Source organism: Protopterus annectens, chromosome 5.part1 (assembly GCF_019279795.1).
Source record: "Protopterus annectens isolate FY-2018-M chromosome 5.part1, PAN1.0, whole genome shotgun sequence".
Classification (NCBI taxonomy): domain Eukaryota; kingdom Metazoa; phylum Chordata; order Ceratodontiformes; family Protopteridae; genus Protopterus; species Protopterus annectens.
In genome coordinates, this window is record NC_056736.1 from 58,846,074 (window position 1) to 58,866,766 (window position 20,693).

The following is a 20,693-nucleotide window of genomic DNA, read 5'->3' on the forward strand; positions in this document are numbered from 1 at the left end:
TGTGGATGGCATCAGCTATTCCTTGTGTCACAGCTGGGGTTTGATCTAACTCAACAAAGTTGGAGAAATGGATTTGGATTCAGTGTCACAGCAAGCATATTAGTGAAACGTACTTACCATAATAAAGGAAGGCAACAGTGGCACATGGATATCAGTTAAAATGTATTACAAGCACTGTATACTTCATTGGAGAATTAGTGAATGGTTTAGTGAGGTAGCAGAGGATAGGTAAATTGAATGCATTGATGAGAGTGTAAGAATAGTTGTGGGATGGTACAGCAGCCCCCGTGAGGGTGCAGCCATTCTCAAAAGAAGCCCATCTCCATATCTAGTTGCACATTCAGGAAAATGCTTACTTTCAGCAACCTTTGTCTGAAAAGCAAAATAAGACAGTTGTAACCCTGGAGCTTCTTTTACCTTGCTATAGCTACACTTATAGGAAAAGAGTTTGGACATGTGGTAATCAATTACTAAATGAGGAAAAGAACAGAGGCAGCTCTTAAATGCCTTACCCCATGAATATGGATGGGTAAGGCAGTGTAATGCCGTACGGGATAGGTTAATTCAAGCACCAAAAGGGAAATTGTCTAGGCTTAATATGGCCCACAGGGCAGCTAGCCTGGTACTTACCTATGGTATAAGCAGTACATAATAAAAAAACTCACTTGATACTCCTGAAGTCAAACTGTGTTTTTGTTCTGAGGCCTGTCCTGCCTGAAAAAGTAGTTTCCACCTGCAAGTACACAGGAGCAGGGTTGAGACCCAGTGAATGAAGCAAAAGCTGAGGTTGGACACACTTGGAATGCAGGTGACCTCTAAAAAAGATATGAGACTGGAAAGGAACTCAGCATATAAAATATCTTTGAACAATGAAGGCTAAGGTGCACAAAAATGGTGCTGGATTAGGAAAAGGGAAAGAATGTGTCAAGTGCATAAATATCTGTCTGTTGTCTATGGAGGCAAACTAGTTTCTTCCAGCCATTATAACTTGTTCTGTGCTTCCAATATTCCTAATTGCACATAGGGAGCGGACCTTCTTAGTGTGTGGTGTACTGTGGCTGAAAAAGGGTACCTTGCATTTTTTAATATCCACTTGATTTCACTAGACACTGTTTATTGTTCCCACTTTCTTGGGTGCAAAGAGGGAAGGGACCATCTTGCTATGCTAAAGTACTGTTGCTGAAAATGGCACTGCATTCATTGACACCTGCTACGGTTCACTGATGAAACATTTTAAAACATTCTCTTGGTGATATCACTACTGTCCTTCCCAGTTCTAAAATGTAACTAATTATATAGGGACATTCAGAAGATTATACCTGAATTTGAGTAGTTTATCTTCCTGTGGGCTTTTCCTATGTTTTGTTGTTGAAGAGGAATGCTTTAAATATTTAATTTTTCTGAAATGTATTAATTGCCAGGGAATGCATAATCTTTCTGAAATGTATTAATTGCAATTGTTACTGTTTTCAGATGTACAGTTTTATACATAAAACATCAAATTAGAGACTATAACTACTGATGTACTTTGTTTTATGTGTTGCTTTTAAAAGGGGAAGCATGGAGATGCCAAGCAACAAGTTATCTATAATGCCATGATTAAAAACTACAGGGACAAATCTGAAACCACTGATAGAACATAGCTTTGTGCATCATAATTATAATTGTGGTGGATTAATTATTTTGAGTTAATGATCCTTCTCCCTTGGTATATCAGGCATACAGTTTTCTTCACCTCCGTGTATTTTCATTTGCTCCATATTTGTATTTTCTTTCATTGACAGGGTATTATGCAAAGTCTAGAATAGTTACTCTACTGCTGCTTTGTGAAATAAGACTTCCTTTTGTTCCCTGTTCTATTTGATTAAATTCATTAAAAAACATAGGTTGTTCTCCCTTCAGAGAAGTTCCATTGTTGCACTCATAAGTGTAGATGCTACTGAAATACTTGCTTAAATATCCCATTTAAAAGCAAAAATCTGGTTTACATTTCTGAATTCCAGTGCTGTCCAGCTTTCAGAGAAAACTGACATAATGCATCCCAAATATCCTCAAAATGTTGTCAATAATTTTACATTGCATTTTTTGATTTATTTTGAGGGCTTTTGACACAAATGGTTTTATACTGGCTTTCAGTAATAGTTGGCAACCAAATCAAGACATAGGTGAATGTAGCAACAATCCAGTTAAAAAATTATAACCCAGGATCCACAAATGAGCCTGAGTCAATAATAAAGAATGGTCTCTGCACTGTCAGTGACCCACTGAAGGTAATCTTAAATTTCTGTGTGAGTCAGCAAGTGTTACGCACTAGTATAAAGTTCATGAACATGCTAAAATGATGCAAAAACCTTAATTAGACATTCAGAATTGATATATTTATTTATACTTGTTTACCAGGGTAGTGTACAGATGAATACTGAGCATTTTCAGGCTCAGCCTGAGTGAAATACCAAGCATTTCACAAACAAAAAACACAGAGATGTAAACAATAACAGAATGGCTCAGACAAACGAGTTCAACAGAAGCCGTAGTAAAGTCAGTGTTTATGCATCATAGCTGACAGACTTCTTTCTAGGTGCAACTCTGGTGGGAAGCTGAGTTAAGTATGTTACTGGAGAACTCCCATAACCAATGTGCTTCACAGGACAATGGTTACTTAAACAATGTGTACCTATCAGGGTCTAGATACTATAATAAACAAGGTCCATTCAGAGACATTATTCCAGTGGTTGATCAGACCAGTACACCAAACTGCATGCCTAATGTAATGCTAATGTGGAACAACTCTGGGTTCATTGTGAAACTCATTAGTACCAAGAAGCATTTGGTGTCCAGTATAGTGTACTTGAGCTATGGTGAATGCAGAGCATGTGGCTCAACTGTACAAGGGTCAAAATGGGTCACAGGCATATAGGGTAGACTGCTTTGGGTTGTCCATGACTAACTGCTAAACCACTAGATAGGTTGGAGAAGGTAACCATGGTCACTTTACTGTGAAGGTAACTGTAGAGTCCAATCTCTGACACACTACAGGCATGGTAGGCTAGACAGGAGATATGGCTGACTACTGGAATGGCTAAGGGATGGTTTCATTGCTGTTATACCAGATTTAAAGGTCGATAGAAGACTGAGATAAATGACAGGAGAGTTGTGTGATGAGTTCTTCACCTGTCACAGAAATGCACAGGAACCTGGGGGTCTATGATTACATGGTTTATCAAGGGATCTAATGGCTGTGTAATTGGAGAGTATGCATGGATCTCTGCTAAATGCAGAATGACTTGAAATCCTATGATCACCAGTGGCATGCATGTTTTGTGAAGAGATCTAATGGATAACTAACTGGAAATGATGCACAGATCTCTGCTAATATGGGTGAGGTATGGCCCAGTATCTATAATGGAGCATGGAGGGGACAGAGGCAGCCATCCCTGCTAGAACAGGCAGAGGTGGTGAAGACACCATCTGCTGTATGTGTGTGGAAGACTGGGGGCCTTTGAGCACTATCAGCCTGTGAGCTTACTGCTATAGAAAGTGAATCTGTACATCAGCCATATTAGGAGTTATTACACTTGACTCACAAACAACTGCATTCAGTTTCAAGACTTGTATGTCTCTACCTGCTACATATGTCAAGATAACTTCACAAAGACATAGTTTAAAAGCAGTAAAAGTGTATAGCAGAAGCCACATATGTTGTATTTGGATCAAGATACTGTATGATACTTTGGATTATGGGGCTTGTGTCAGACCTTACTCCAGTCATAGTACCCATTCTTTAACATAAGTAAAAGGCAGTTTATCACTTTGTAATTTGATATGGGTAGCATTTGATTCAGTGTCTGTTTTCAGAGTAACAAATAAAATAGCCATCAAGATCAGTAGTTTACAATTTTTATAGCAGTTTTCTCCAAGTTATGCTTGGTAAGTGAAGTACTACCATGTAGTGATTCAGTCAATTCAGCATTTCATTGCTTTATTTATTTATTTACCATTTGTTAACTGGGTCAGTGGAGTGTTCCTTGTACAATTTTTAGCCACAGCTTAGGAAAATAACCAAAAACATAACAGAAAACAGTTATAGCGACAGAAAGGATTTTATAACTGTAAAACTAAAACTACAGTAAGAAAATGTGCAACATAAAATGCAAAAAGCAGCAAACAAAATATATAATGTAGTAAGTGAAAAAGCAACAGCCAACATATACAATGTTGTTTACTCTGTGAAATAAATGCAAAAATTACTAATATTCCATAAACTGCTTTTCAACTCGGGTTTGTAATTCCACACCAACTGCAAAATGTGTACATGCTTCAAAAGTATGAAAATGTAAATCTGAAGAGGTAATAAAGCCTTGAAATAAGTTATTTATGAAGCAACAACAAAAAAAGTGGGAAAATTAGATAGACTTTACCAAGAAGAGAAACAGTTTATGTTTTAAATTTTGGCATCAAATTGTTTGACAACATGAGTAAAAAAGTGGGAAAATTGTGTAGATTTTACCAAGAATACAGTCAGTTTACATTTTACATTTTAACATCTAGAAGTTTAACAACACAAGTCATGCATTTATCTTATGCACAGGTTATAGAAATGTACAATAATATAAAACATGTTATCCATCACCTGCTATACATGTTGGGTTATTGGACATGCGGTGGTATTCAGGACACCATAACATGCTGAGCAAACCTGTTTCAAGCATGTTTGCTCAGTGTCTTATGTATGTCTGATTTGAAGACCACTGTAGTCCTGTATTGGTAGAAGCCAAAGGCAGGGTACACTACAGAGGTTTACTGCACAATGCCACATCCAAATGCAGTAGTCTTAGGGTGCAGCTAATGAAAATTAGCGACATGTTCCCAGACCACTTATCCAACAGTAGAGCATCCCTCTCCTTTAGCTCTTGCCAATCTATATTCCTAACAGCCAACAGCAGGTATGCCTTGATCCCTAAATATGTGACCCCATGTGAACAATGTAATCCAAGCCTAGCCTCATTTAGATATCTGCCAGTGGTACCTCAAGCTGACTCTCTACCAAACTCATCAAAGGCCATCAGTATCTCAGGCAACATTATTTCCATAGCTTCTATCAACAATATGCGGTCATTTGCAAATTTAGAAATTTAGAAATTAAGACTACTCCTCCCCTAACAGCAAGCATCCATCAAACTTTCCAATTATACTTTCAGCCAAGTTATTATCATTTTCAAAAACAAGGCTGGCTTGGCTCCATGGCATATAGGGATGGAGCCTTGACTATGACCCTGACTCAGGTGACCTGAATTTAAGGAGTGGTTCAGGCAGTGGAGGAGCAGGGCAGGGGGATGAGAGTGAGCTGAACATGGTTGACCTAGTTTGTGAAGAAAATGGCAGAATGGTTTTCTGCAGTGTTAGATTCCAGTGAGTATGGCAAGAAATGATTTGTAGCTCTTGGATTACAGGATGTGGGCTTGACTGTTACTAAACCGCTTCAGCAATAGTTCTCCGAGGGGACATAATTTCCTAGGAGAAGGCATATATGGGAGAGTACATGTCATTCCACTAGAACAGGGCATTGCAACCCTACTCATGTAAACAAGCATGCATGTTAGTAGGGTGTTAGAGTTGCATACAGTCAAAAACCACTGCTGGCTGCCTAAATGATGTCCCATTCAGCCAACTCTCACCCATAGCTAAGGGGAAGGGGGATGATTGGGCCAGTTGACCAAGATGGGGGCTAATGACCAGCAGGTAATGTGAGAGAAATACAGGATAAAATAAAATCAAGTGCTATAATAATGAACAAGCCTGCTGTGTCCCCCAACCTAAGCATTCTTCTTCAGTAGATGCCAACTAACCTTGATTCACACTCCTGGGTGCTGACAAAAAGTTTTAACCCTTTTAATAAAATTAATGTGCCTGATCACCTGTTCTAAAATGGTAGACAAAAAATTCCAGCTGACAGTTTCAAACGCCTTCTTCACATCTATAAGTTCAGACCCTGCTTTACTTTCCTCATCCTTCTCCTTTCATTCTATGAAATCTAACAATAATTTCCACTGATCTGCAGATGAAAGCTCCATAATAAACCCAACATGAACTTAATGAGCCTGAGTAACACACCCATTTTTATAAGTGTTTATATTTTATTTTCCTTTAAAGCTTACCTTCCCCCTCATACTCCATCCAACATTCAGTGTTAATTATTCTTAATTTTGTAGTTTATAGTATATTTTTACTTATAACAGGCATATTTAAACAGCCACCTTAGTAATGGGAACTAACGTCGGGCAGCACAATGCCAGGGCACTTCTATGGGCTAGGCTTGTAAAGGCTCCAGGGCCATTAGCCTAGTACACACCTATGAACCTATGAATCTATGAACCCTCCAATCTAGCCATGAATGCTCTCACCATTAACTTAGTATCTATGTTGTAAAGAGAGATAGGGCAAACATTCCCTGGTCTCTCTTTGTCTCCCTTCCTGTTAGGCTGTACAACCATCACCACCTCCCTTATCAAGCCAGGAGCCTCCTCCTCAACACTGCTCTGAACAAATCAGCTGTAAAAGGATCAGTTTCTACCCCCATAATCATAAAAATCCCCTTCCTTGCTTCTCTTCTTGTACTTAATAGAACCAATTTTCTCACCAAGATCTACATCCTTGTGCAGTGCCTCCCTATCGTCCTCCATCACTACCAGGCTCACCCATACAGCAAACACACCTATTTGCACTTGTAACTCCTTATATCGTCCAGCATAGAAAGCCTTGAAAACATGTCTGACTTCACTATTAGAACACAGTGTGTCACCCTCCTTAGTTTTTAATCCTACTACCAACACCTGTGTTCTCTGCTTCTTCAATCTGCATGCTAACAATCTCACTTCCACCTCTCCAGTAACCCATTAAAAGGCCTCCCAAGTTCTAGCTCAGTCCTAGTCTCTTTCCTATCCTCTATGTCTCTCCTATACTTTCCATACCTTAACCCTCCTCCACTCTTCCTCCTACCAGTCTCCCAGCTTCCTTTACAATCCCATCAATTCCTCTGTGAGTTTTCCTGTTCTATTCATCACCCTTGTGTTAACAAACCCCTATAACCCATTAATTCTGCCCACCATAATGACTTAATATCATCGCTCTCCTATCTCTCCCCATTACCTCCTCATCTGTATTAATATAAATGACTATATTTACTCCCCTGTATTAATATTACTACTTTATGCAGATGCATGCCACAACCCAGGATTTTACTGGCCATACTCTGTCAATCTTTCTACCCTCACACAATATTATCATTACCATCACTTTATCCAAAATCCCTCTCTCCAAGATATGTTCCTCTTCTACTAGGCTACTAACTCATCCACCATTTTCCTATAACCAGCTTACTAATCTGCCTACATTCTTTCACACTCCACTACTTCATCTGCATGCATCTTACAGACCCAATTCCGCCATGCCTTCCCTTAATACACACTGAAATTTGTACACTGCATGCAATCTGTTTAGCTATGGACATAAGACTTAAGTGCACCCAAAATAACCTATCAGGCTCTCTCGTCATCTGTCTAAGTGCTGTCTGCCACACAACTAACTCTTCCACCAGTCATAAATTGGCCATTAGTAGGATGCCATATGATACCCGCCCTTCAAATTATCCTCATCCTACCATCCATCTCCTTCCCCAACTCACAATCCAGCTCCATCCCTCTCTTTGCTCCATAGTGACTTTTGTAACAGGCTAAAGGGAATGAAATGACACAAAGGGCAATCATTATTCTTGCCCATCTTAGTTGGAGTGCTACAATGCTCAGTCTTGGGCCCCATAATCTTTAACATTTTATTAATGACCTCTGCACTGCTCCACAACTGTCATTCACTTTACTGATGATGTTACATTGATGACACTGCTAAGTCCCTGCCTGAACTTCAGGAAAAGACTCAGAAAGTGTTTTCATCTGTAGAAACCTGGCTCAAGAATTCTTGCCTCTTGCTGAATACTAAGAAAATCATTGCTTTTTATAACAAAATCTGCATCCTATACAAAAAATAGCTTCTCCATCAATTTATCAAACAACACACTTAACAAACGTGTCCCACACAAAGCTACTTGTTGACATTATGTATATAAAAAGCTATCAAGAAAACCCACAAAAAATTGTACTTCTATATCACAGCAAGCACTTTTTAGCTAGTACTGCCAAAAACAATAGCCTCTGTGTATTTCTTACCTTCACTATTATGCACCGTCCCATCTACGCCAACATTCAACAATCTCTGCTTACAAATCTGAACAATGGTATAGCAAGAGAGATAAATATGCACTAACCAGTCTGCAAAATCCCACTGCCTACTAGCCTTAAAACAGCTAGGATTGCTAAAACTTCCACACTATCTGTGACTCAGTTAGCAACTGTTCATAAAATAATCAACAAACCACAAAACTCTCCGGTATTGCAAGCCTTAGAGAAAACTTACACCCCTGCAGGATCACTATGCTCACTGGACAAATCCCTATTAACCTAAACTAAACCCCACAACTATGATGGCCTGTTCCTGTACTGAAATTATGTCTCCAAATTCTGAAACTCTATCCCTACCAACATCACACAACAAACCAACCTCTCCAAATTTAGAAATTTGTTAAAACAACACATTAAAATACTTGACTCTGCTCATCTGCCTCCTCAGACTACACTACAGTGACCTTACACACCTACATTACCCACTGTGTACCTCAACAAAGCAAAGTCTCAATATAAACCTCATTCTGTCTTCTATCCCCTTGCCCTGCTACTATTTCTGCCTCCTCTGCTCACCTCCATCAGAATTATTCCCGCCAGCAAATTTCAACCTCCTACTCACTGCCTTCTGCATCAATTTCAACTTCATTACAACTTTCTTTAAACCTATATCAGCAAACAAATATCCATCCTGCTCACATATTCCTCACCTCCTCTCTGCTTACTACTCATAACTCCCAAACTTCCTGTATGCCAGTTTGTTAAGTAATAATATGTAAAGAATGTACATTTAACTGATTACAGAGGATCTGTACTATATCTGTCTTTCTTGTAACTTTAAGATTTACATGTTCTTTGTTGTACAAAACAACCTGGTTTGTAAATGGAGTTTTCTCTCCAGGTCTCTGTTAAAAAGTGGCTACCATAAAACAGTCAGACTACCCCAGTCAAAAAAGCAATAAATAAAATAAATAAATAAATCTTCCCAGTTCCAAATTAACTCATCCCTGACTGACACCCCAATCCTCCTCGTCTTTCCTTCTTTAACACAGTCCCCTCCTACCCATCTAAATCCTCTCTTCTGCAATGTTAATTTCTCTTTTCCTCTGCAGTTTCAACTCCTGCAGAAAAGTCACATGAATGCCTTCTCAGACCAGTTTGACCAGTATCATTTCCCTCCTAATTATAGTGTTATTCCTTTAAATTCCATATTGTCAAACTAAACCGCTGTCCTTCCCCAGTCTCTAGTCTCTCATGGCCTGCCTGATACTTCTCTGAGTCTGGACACAGGGTATTTGGTTACATATCCCTAGCATACCGGTATTACATCAATCATCATTAGATCAGATCTGCTGCTAGCCATCACCATGGAATCAAACACACATTTTGGCTATCCCAACCTAGGCTGCCTCCCTGCAAGCTGCCACCCTTCACCCTAATACTCATCCTGATCCACCCAATCCATTACATATCCACATTCTTTTCCTTTCCTTTCCATTAATTCCTTTCCCACATCAGAGATATTACCCAACCAAGCAGCATAACTCATTCCCATCCAATACAACCAATCTCACATTGGCACACCTAAGCTAGCATACAACAAACACCTAGACCCAGCACTGACACACCTGACAAGTCGCACCCCTCATCCACAGGCAAACAATATCCCATTTAATTTGAAAACATATCATAATCCTATATAAGATGTCCCACATAAGCAATTAAGAGAAAACAAGTATCTACCCCAAATAAAAATTGTTTGCAAATAATTGTGACATTATCAGAATATAGATACTCTGTATATAGAAGATGTTAAAAAATAGTATATAACCGTTTCACATGACACTACAGAAACAGACAAAAATGCTTACATTAAACATACATCTCCTTATCCTTAGTAGATATCAAATCCTCTGCACCAAATAGAACTACTGTATTAATAGTCCCTCCATTAACAAACCAATAGTTATACTACAAAATGCACATTACGTGTATATATCACTTAAAAGACTAATAACATGAACAGTTCTTGACAAAACAAAAGAAAAAGAAAAAAAATGAACAGACATAAAATCTCCCCAAATATTAAATAGTTGATTTACTGTTACCAGTGATGGCTATATAACAAAGAACTCCTCCATAAATGTTTCATCAGTAATAAACAGTGTCCAATAAATAGATCATAACTCTAGGCTACACCATTTGTACACAAAATTATTAAACAACACTCAATCAGGTAGGAGCAATGAAATTAAGCTACAATCTCCATTCAATATCCACAGAACCCCTGCATGCTTTGTCAAAAATGTTTGACTCTGATTGTTAGGACTGCATGATAGTTAAATATTTTCTTTAAAGTTCGTCCCAGAAACGTATAGATAAATTTAGGTGTACGGGTAAAAATAAATGGAGTTATCAGTGAGTTCAACTTTCATAGACAAGAGAAAGAATGTCAAGCTTCTATTTTTGAAGTGTTGGGGAGACCTTAAGACAAGGAAGTAAGCACTTAGGACCTCTTTTAAAGATTATGAGTATAACATTGCTGAGGAACCAGGCAGAAAGAGGCACCTCTATCTAATTACCAGGGGCAACTATATAAGGCAGGTTTACCCTGCACTCAACTTAAATGGGAGGGAACCCATAGGACAGTCCAAACCTCTACAACAAGCTCTATAGGCAAAAGAGAGTGCTGCAGGTTCCATTTCACACTAGAGTTCTGAGGTCGGATGTTTCCTTGTATTTCAACTGTCCATGGTGACAGGGTGGGAAACAAAAGCCACTTGGTGAACTAATAGAGGTAGTACCATGATATTGGTGGGTTTTCTTGAAACTACAGTTATAGATTATGACAGGGTCCTATATCCTCTCCTAGAAGAGTATAAATAAACAATTGCTAAGAAAATCAGGCATTACCAGCATACAGTCGTTAAAGAACATTACTTGCCCAGACAGTCCATTCCATTTAGGACCATGAGAGGGACAGATTTTCAGGTACCACTGGCCAGGTTTTACTTAAACTGAGAAAAGAGCAAAGAAGCAAATAGGTGGCAGTGTTTGAGGATATCCCAGCAGATGTTCTTATAAGCAGTGACATTAATGACAGGTATGTTATATTCATGAAGTTACATACAGCCTGGTATGCAGACACTCAAATAGGGAAGGTAGTAGGGGAAACGCAGTCAGTTTCTATAGCTCCAGCAGAGGCTAGTGATGTGCCTAATACAGGGAGAGATCTGGGTAGGAGCAGGAAGCATGAATTTGAGTCAAATCAATTTTATTTACTTGAACACCAACTGCTGGGGTTTCAAAAACGTGCTGCTGAATGCTCAGGTCATGCTATACTCATGACTGACAGTGAATTCGAGAAACATGTTTTATGCAGGGAGGATTGCCGTGAGATATAAAAGAAAGATGAAATTGTTGTTGAAAATCTGTGATATCCCTGAAAATCTGACATATCTGGTAGTCATATATAGAGAATACATACATGACTGAACAAGGCAAGCCAGTATTTTAAAATTGTTTCATTTGAGCACTGATATACATTAAGGTACATTGGTCACTGACATATAATTTCTAAGGCATCCTTAATCTCATTTCAGTTTTTTTTTTTTTTTCATTTTACAAAGACTAATAAGACATGTTTTAAATGCTTTCAGTGTGAATTGTAGCCATGCATTTATATTTTGCATTTCCTCCTTCTGTTTGCTTATCAAGTTCATCTTTAAGAAATCTATACATAACTTATACACATATGATGGTTCCTCATTATTCAGAACAAGGAAAATCAAATTTACCTCGATGACTAGAGGTCATACAGCAATTATTTCTAGAGTAAAAAATGTTTTGTAGCTAGAGGCTGACAAAAGAAGATTAATCTAAGCCTAGACAAACACGTTGGTGTGGTTATGTGATACTAAACAAAGCAACAAGCAAAACTGCTGATATTTTAAGTGCATATGCCCAGGAAACATTTATTCTGACCTCCCTTAGCCTATTCACAGTTACAGCGAAAATGAAGTCTTTCCCAGATAGCAATGAACATAACAGAACCAGGCCTGGGCAGGATGCCACTTCACTGTAGGATGTACAAAAGTCCACACAAATACCGTACATGCTTTTATGGTCATTTACAGAATTGGATAGTCACCTATTGGCGTGTCTTCTGAATGTGGAAGGAAACCCAAAATCCTGACAAAAGCCCATGTGGATACAAGGCAGATAAGCCAACTCACCAGAAAAGGTACCTCAACCAGGTAGCAAACCAGAGAATCAAGTATTATGAGGTAGCAAAAATGAGAATCATGAATATTACGAGGTAGCAACACTAAATGTTGTACCAATGTACCACTCAAATTCTTTAAACTTTAATATTTAAGGGACATTAAAGAGTATCACAGTTGCAGTTTGTTTTCAGCCATACTACACAGATGTAAAACAACTATTGAATGATTTCAAACAACCCTTAATGTTATTCTGAGTTGATCAGAACTCATTATATTCAAGTAAAACAAAGTCATATGTGATAAACAACTGACTCAAACGTTTCAGACAAAATGTTTCTATAATAATTAAAGTTACAAGGGATGTAACAAATATAAACACAAAATAAATTAATAACAACAATGTTCATGATACATTTAATGAAAATATTCTTGATACAAATCATAAAATGACAAAAATTCAATGGCACAGAATCACACAAGAAATAGTTTCATGAAATCATGTGCTGCTTGTAGAGGCATATCATTCAAGCATTTTAGTATTCTTCAAAGGCTCACTTCAGCAGAACTGGTTTATACAGCTTTACCACCAGCTTTGCACATACATAGAATAAGAAAAAAAAATGGTTGCAATGAAGACTTTGAAATGCAGTAGAACAAACAGCACCTAAATCAGTCATGGATAGAACTTACAAATTAGTAGCAACGATTAAGATCAGGAAAGCACATCTAAAAAGTGATAGAATAAAGGGATTTATTTAGGATATGCTGTCTAAATGACACGTTTGTGTATAATTTTATGTCTTTTAATTGTCCCTATTATATTATGAAAATGTGCCTTTCCGAAAAGAAAGAAAAATAACGATTTAAAATCTAAGGCCTCTATGAAAATAAGAAAAAGCTGAGAGACATACATGAAGAGTTCATTGTGACCATTGGCCACCATATATAACTCTTAAGATAATCTATAAGATACTGAAAATGGACATTGACATTCTTGCTTATTTTGAGTTATGAAAATTAGAAAGTTAAATTAAATGTCTGAAAGTATGTAGTAAATATCATCACATGATTTAAACATGACTGAAAGAGCAGTTTAGGTATCCAATTAGGTATTTGCCTCATAAACATACAGCTATACAAAAATAGATGCAAAACGTCACACACACACACACACACACACACACACACACACATATATGCTTAAATAGAAAAAAATCCTGACAGCCTGTAAAGTGACAAGGAAATCAGATGCTTAATGAATCAGATTGATAGATGACCATTATGAGTGAAAGAAAGCGTCAGTTGCAAAAGATTTAGTAAACTGGCTAAGCAGCAAAAATTTTTTTCTTTTTTTTTTTTCTTTTTTTTTAATATTTGTTAATCAAGACAGGTTGATCCTGAAAGGACCAGTTTTGACTAAAGCACTGGATGAAATAATACAAGAACTGATACAGCAAACATGCAGTGGGTATAGACATCTTACAGAGCACTTACAGTATGTAAAAACCTAGCAACATCAACTAACAAATAAAAAACTCATTTTGATAAGTAAGAGCATGCATCCCCCATGTATACAACAGATAAACAGTAAATATGTCCACATTTTTATTTACTTACAAGCATGTACAAAAAGTTATTGTACTGTAGACTACTGAAACACAAATATAGAATAAACTTAACTGTTTGGGGCATCTCCAAAGCAAGCATATTTCATAAATCATAAATAATTCCTCATCTATAGAAATAATCTTCAAAATAAAAATCAAAGAAGCAAAGTAATCATACTTCAGAATGAACCTACATGTGGTGGTACTGAAAACTAAACAGTTTTGGAGAGGGTTAAAATATGTAATATATGTTTGCAATGAGAAATCCAGTAAATCAGTGCCATTATTGCTACCTCCTGCATACAGCAATATAAAAAACATGTTGCACTTTACCTATCCTCACAGTATCACCCAACAGCAATTATCTTGTCATGTGTGTCATGCAAAGCCAAACTCAGGTGTCTCCATTTTGCAAAACTCTACCACAAGGCAGCCACCCCAGAACAGTAAGGAAACGTCTTAAAAGGAAAGATAAGATAGCTAGCCCTAACCACATATATCACTGACCTCTCCATTTTTTGCATTGTTGCTCAGCAGTAAACAGTCTGCTTCTATCCATTTTCAACCTCTCCTTTACCACACATTGCCGATTATCCCGTTCCACTGCATCTCAGGGTTTTAAGTTAAAACGTCTTCTTTGTCTATTCACAAAAGCTTTGAAAAATATTACTTACAGTCAACTATTGTAGCACAACAACAACTATGGAACTCAAGCCAACATCCACCATGATTTCAGAGTTTGTTATAAGATACTCACTGATATCTATACAGTGACCGATAAAATATTATTAGTTAAAGAGAACAGATGGATCACGTGATTTGATGTTTTTGACCTAATATGTGCAACTGAAAGTGTGGATCATACTATGCTATTTAGGAAAATGGAAAATCATGGATTCAGCCCTAATATTTTATCCTAGTTCAGCATTTATTTGTCCCACAGGATATTTATGATCACGACTTCAGATAACCAAAGTGAACATGGTATCTTCACTTCTGGAGTCCCACAGGGGTCTGGGTTTGGACCCATATTCATTCTATTTGTAAACAGTATTGCAAATGTCATTCACCCCTTAGTGATAATTCTTTATGCAGATAACATTATCCTCCACAGAATAGGTCGAGTCATACCACATTCAAAAACATTTACAAAACGTCTTCATATGCATTTTAGCTCACAACTAACCACCATAAACTTAACATTACAAATATCTTTATTTTATTTATTTAACATTTAAAAAAAGAGTAAGCTTCTGATATAAGAAACTCCAGGTAAACATCAGATTACTCAGGAAAAAACATAACTAAAGCTTTTATTAAATCTCACCCAATCTGTTGTTTAAAACCCACACTGACACGGCTGTGAAGAAGATGGGTAGGCAATAAAAGACATTTGCTCAGTAGCCTGCTCCTTACATCTCATATACAACAGTTCCTATTATTACTCTAAATTCACCCCAAAATGTTCAAAAATTTAAACAGTATATATAGCATCTGTCACTTTATTCATCTATCCCCAGAAGTGTGTACCATTGCATCTCATTCTCGCAAAAAAAATTGGCTACCAGCCACAGGTCAGTCTACCTTGCTATTTTTTATATTCACCTTGAAATTATCCTATGAAAAATAATCTCTGACCTTGAAACACAGGAGTAACAGTAAAACCCTTTTCATATAACCTTTGTACTGAGAAAACACCAGTCTGACTTTTCAAAACCTTCCATTAAGCTTTCATATTGGTGAAAGGATTTTTAGAATGATTACAGCAGGGAAATGCAACTAATTCCTGTAGAACCTTAGGAAAATAACAGATAACATTAAATTCAAACAAAAAGGGCCTACCTGTGCACTTGGTTCATTGGCAAGGGAGAGATATTCTTTCTTTGGCATAAAGACAACAACTCATCCATTATTATAGTAAGCATAAATGGTACACTATTAAAGTACTCCTTAACAGAAAAGAAGATAAGCATATAAGTATGTATGCAAATGTATTTCCTTTTTTTTTCATTTTTCACTAAACAATGCTACATACTTGTCATTTTTAAATTACTTCAAGCTTATATCCTAAGGTTTAAATGCATGCTAAGAATTTCTTTAAAATAGTATTCAAAACTTTGTTCCACATTTTATGTTACTGCTCTGTGACTGTATTGCTTTGTAATATGTTAAATTATACTGTACTGCTTGTAACTGATGTTGTGCTGGGGCCATGGCTGAAAATGGCCCTGGGACCAGCCCATCTATTCTTTTAGAAAATAAATAAAGAATAACAGCTTATGTTTGAAAGTTTTAGGATCAGGAACATGGGTCAAGCACTGAAAAACATGGTCAGTTGCACAGAGCTTGTTGGCAGGAACTTTCTGTGCAACAACTATAGTAAAGTTTGATTTAAGATACTAAAGCTCTTTCTTGTGCTACAGATGCTCTGCCAGCATAAGGGGAAAATGCTAAGAGAACTTCAATTTGAAATGCCAGTTATATAGGAACACATCAACCCTTGTTTAAAGGAAAGTGTCCTACTCAGTGGGATGCATGGCGGTCATGCTTCCTTCCTGCAGTTTTAAATAATTGTCCTTGACAGATTTTCCACGGCATGCTCTTCTTCAGAGGTACATCGTGTATATTTGGGGTATCCTTATGACAGCATGAACTTCATAGTACAGAAATCTTCAGTAGTGAAGGTAAAAATGTACTTCTTTAGAAGTTTGGATATAAGCTGAAAATATATTCATCCGTGGATCATTTAAGGTCAAGTCAAATGCCACAGTTGTTTGACTGATATTTTTAAGTGTACAACCACAGAAGTGTAGAATGGTCCAACCTACTTACTCCTGTTTCAGTGTTACTGCAGTGTAAAAGTGACTAGATTTTGTATTTTTAAAGTTACTTACAAGATTGTTGGATCTGAATAAAGACGTTGGAACAGCAATATCAGTCAATTCTTTTACTCTTAATACTAAAGTTCTAGAAACAACCAGGTGATCAGCATGCATCATAACAGAATGAAGAACCAAGAACATTAAACTGGCAAAAAAAAAAAAAAAAAAAACAGAAGTGGGCCTAACAGAGCGACATTGAAACAGTGGCGGTCAAATCAATAAACAAAACATGGATCAGTGCAGATTTGCCCATGTTGCAAAAGATAGAATTTCTAACTAAAGAAAAAGCTCCAAATGTATTCCTGTCTTTATTAAATCCATACTGAAAATTGGAGCATTGGTTCTGCTCAATGAGGAATCCTAACATCTGCTATAAACTGTATGTTCATAATATTTTCACCACAATTCTCGGTAAAGATGTTAGTCTCTAGTCAAAGGCAGACAGATGTGAATTTTTTTAGGTAAAACACAATGTAAACTTACCTCTGTAGCTGCAGGAGGTAGTCATGCACAAGGGAGAGATTACATGCAGAAGGTAAATGTGTTTTGGAGGCCAGGAGTAAACACTATCAGCATTAGACCTGCCTGACCTTGGTAGATCATGTGATACTGTCTTCTTTTTCATTGTAAATGATGAGCAGTAGGCCTATAAGGTGTTGTTGAACTGGTGCAAGGGATGAAAGGATGCCTGTGACATAAAAGTTGACCATCTAACTACCTTAAATTATGTGGTTACAATTGTTAAACCAAATTTTAAAACTTTGTCCTTTAAAATATTATCAAAGAGGGATAAGACAATGAAAATATGTGTACCACAGAGACATTTAATTAATAGTTTAATAAGATTTCTGATATAGCAGGTGTGAGAACGGTGAGCCTTCAGACAGCCCTCTTGGATTTATATTCTCATTATTTTCAGTAACAGTACAAGGAAAAGCAAGACTGGATCAGCAGTTACACAGAACAGGTTGGAAATGAAATGAGCTTTACGAAGCAGGCACTTCATTTGTCCATTGACAAAATTATTCAACATATTCATATTTAAGGTGAACTTCAGGAAATTCCCTGATTAATGGGAGATTTCCGTACTAGTTCAGGTATTTAGAAAGGATTAGTTGCTTGGATCCAAATATTGCACACAAATCCTACTGTAAACTGCTTCATCAAAACTATTGGAAGGCTTATTACTGGTAGCTTAGAAAAAATGTTTTGAGTCAGAATTCCTGTTAAATGACAGTTGTCACAGGTTTCAGAACTACAGAAGTACTAACTGCTTACAATGCTCGAATTTACTTATACCAAATGTAGGATAACTCAGACTTACAAATTGTAGTCCTAGTAATAAAGGTTGTTCGCACAGTATCATATGAAGACATTTAAATTATTTATTAGGTAAAACTTGTGTAAAGAAAATAGGTCTACGGTAACTAAGAAAATGTATGGTACAACAAAAGGCTCAGTATTAAGCTTCTGTTTCTTATCTCAGCAATGAGTTCAGTGAGAGTCATTCATTTTATAGCAAATTATCTATTCAGATTTGTGTTACAGTCTGATGAATGCACCTTTCATAGAGTATTTAATTTACAGATTGCATTATTTAGTTGAGTAAATATTTCATGTATAATTTGCAATTTGTGCTACTATTTTATAATATCCAAGTCAGTTAAACTCAGAAGTTATAAAGGTGACCCCTCAACTTGTATCAGTTTTAATTTTTTATTATTATTTTTGGCAATACATTTCAGTTAGACTTTCTGTACAAGGACATATTAATAACTGATTGATATTCTTAGAATTATATATTAATTATTTGAATGTGTATGAGTTTGGAGGGAAGTGTTTATATTAATAATTAAAATGTTCTTGTTATTGGTTTGAATATTTGTGTTTTATGATTTATATTTTGTGCAGTGCTCATGTTTTTTATGTGGCTAAGCTTTTTTGCCATTTTTTCATTGGTTTGTAACTTAGAGGAACCTTTTTTCCCTAGTGAGTTTCAATAGTTTGGTATAGTATAGCTATAAATTCAACAGTTCTAATATATGCACAAATTATAGTTTTGGTCACCAGTGGTAAAATTAGTCAATGGTTATGCTAGTATTACAGGGAGTTTTAAAGAAGCTACAAAATGCATCACAAAAAAGAATTTGAGTATTAGTGATGTTAAACAAGAATGATATTTACAAAGACCTTCCAAAATGGGCACGAACCGGTTCTGAATAAAGTGAGTTAATGTGATTTCGTGTTTAGGAATAGAAATGTGACTTGCACTTGTCATTTTCTTTCATGTGCAAATGTCAGCAGTTAAAAAATAGTCAGCTGGAATTCGTATACCGTGTCAAGGATTGTCTTACAAATAGTCTGAGGTCTACTCTGCTGTTATCATTGCAGCTATGTCTTAGATTACTGCTCAGTAGTTCATAGGTAAATACTAAGCTAATGACCACTAGAACCCTTGTAAGCCTAGCCATGCAACACAAATGTGACAAAGAAATTTGATTTCATATAAGGGGTGATTTACTGACTGCCTCTGTCCATCAGAGACATAGGCGCCAAACCAGCGGTGAATTTCCGATTACCCATCAATTGGTCCAAGTTGCACTTAAATAGGGTTAATGAGGAACTCTGCTTCACATGGATGGGGAACTTGTTTCAGAAAATGGAAATTCTCTCAGAAACATATTATGCATCTCTCCAACGTGTCCTATTTATGTCACAATCAAAATTTAGGTCCTTTGATCTAGTTGTTCTGATGCTGTTTGTTTTCAGATGTGCAAAAGGTTCATCAAAACAGGGTCCAGGGATTCCTTGTTTGCCAATCAAAGACCACCACTCAAAAGTCTGTATGATACCGAGTAAAGAGACAGGGCTTGGAGGCTATCAGCATAGGAGATTGTGTTTACTCCCTGTAATCCTTTTATAAAGAAACTTTCTAGACATTCCAGTTGCTGCATGTGTCTGGTGATGTACATACCGAAGGAGGTGTTATGCCCTGTGATGGGTCTGATAAGGGCAGAGTACAGTAGTATGATTACCACTCTGGACCTAGATGCCATGCCCTTACTTATAAGTGGAGCAACATAGAAGAATTTTCTTACTACCTTGGACACATGTTGTTCAAAGGCTAGGTTAGTATCTACATGAGTTCCCAGATCCCTGACTAGTGAATCAACTTTTAGGAGTGTTTTATTGATGATGTAGTTACCCAGGGTGACCAGCTTCCAAAAAGGTACTATAATGCACTTCTTGGTATTGAATTTTAATTCGTGGCTTTAGCAGCAATCATTTGTCTGTGCTAGACCTTCCTGAAAAGTGTTCTTATTGGTGGGGGGGGGGTTAAGGACTGCTCCCAGCCTTTGACAGTGGCTTTGACATCTCAGAAATAGATGACAAAGAAGAGTGAGCCAAGCATAGAGCCCTGAGTGACTCCATTGATGACCAGCCTCTTTGTGGAGGTGACCACACTGATCCTAACCTCTTGGGTCCTATCTGTGAGCCAGCTAGCTATCCAGCATGTTATAAAGGGGGTTATGCCTACTTATGTAAGCTTTTTGATGATGCCAGAGTGAGTTATTCTGTCAAATGCTTCAGATCCAGGTAGGCACTCTGCACTGCTTATACCTCATCCACTGCCTTAGTACCTTTCCAAAAATGCCCAACAGGTTCAGTAAGCATAACCTTTCTCTGACAAAGCAAAACTGGGACAGATCCACTGTCTAGAGGTCTCCTATGTCCCTGTTGATAACT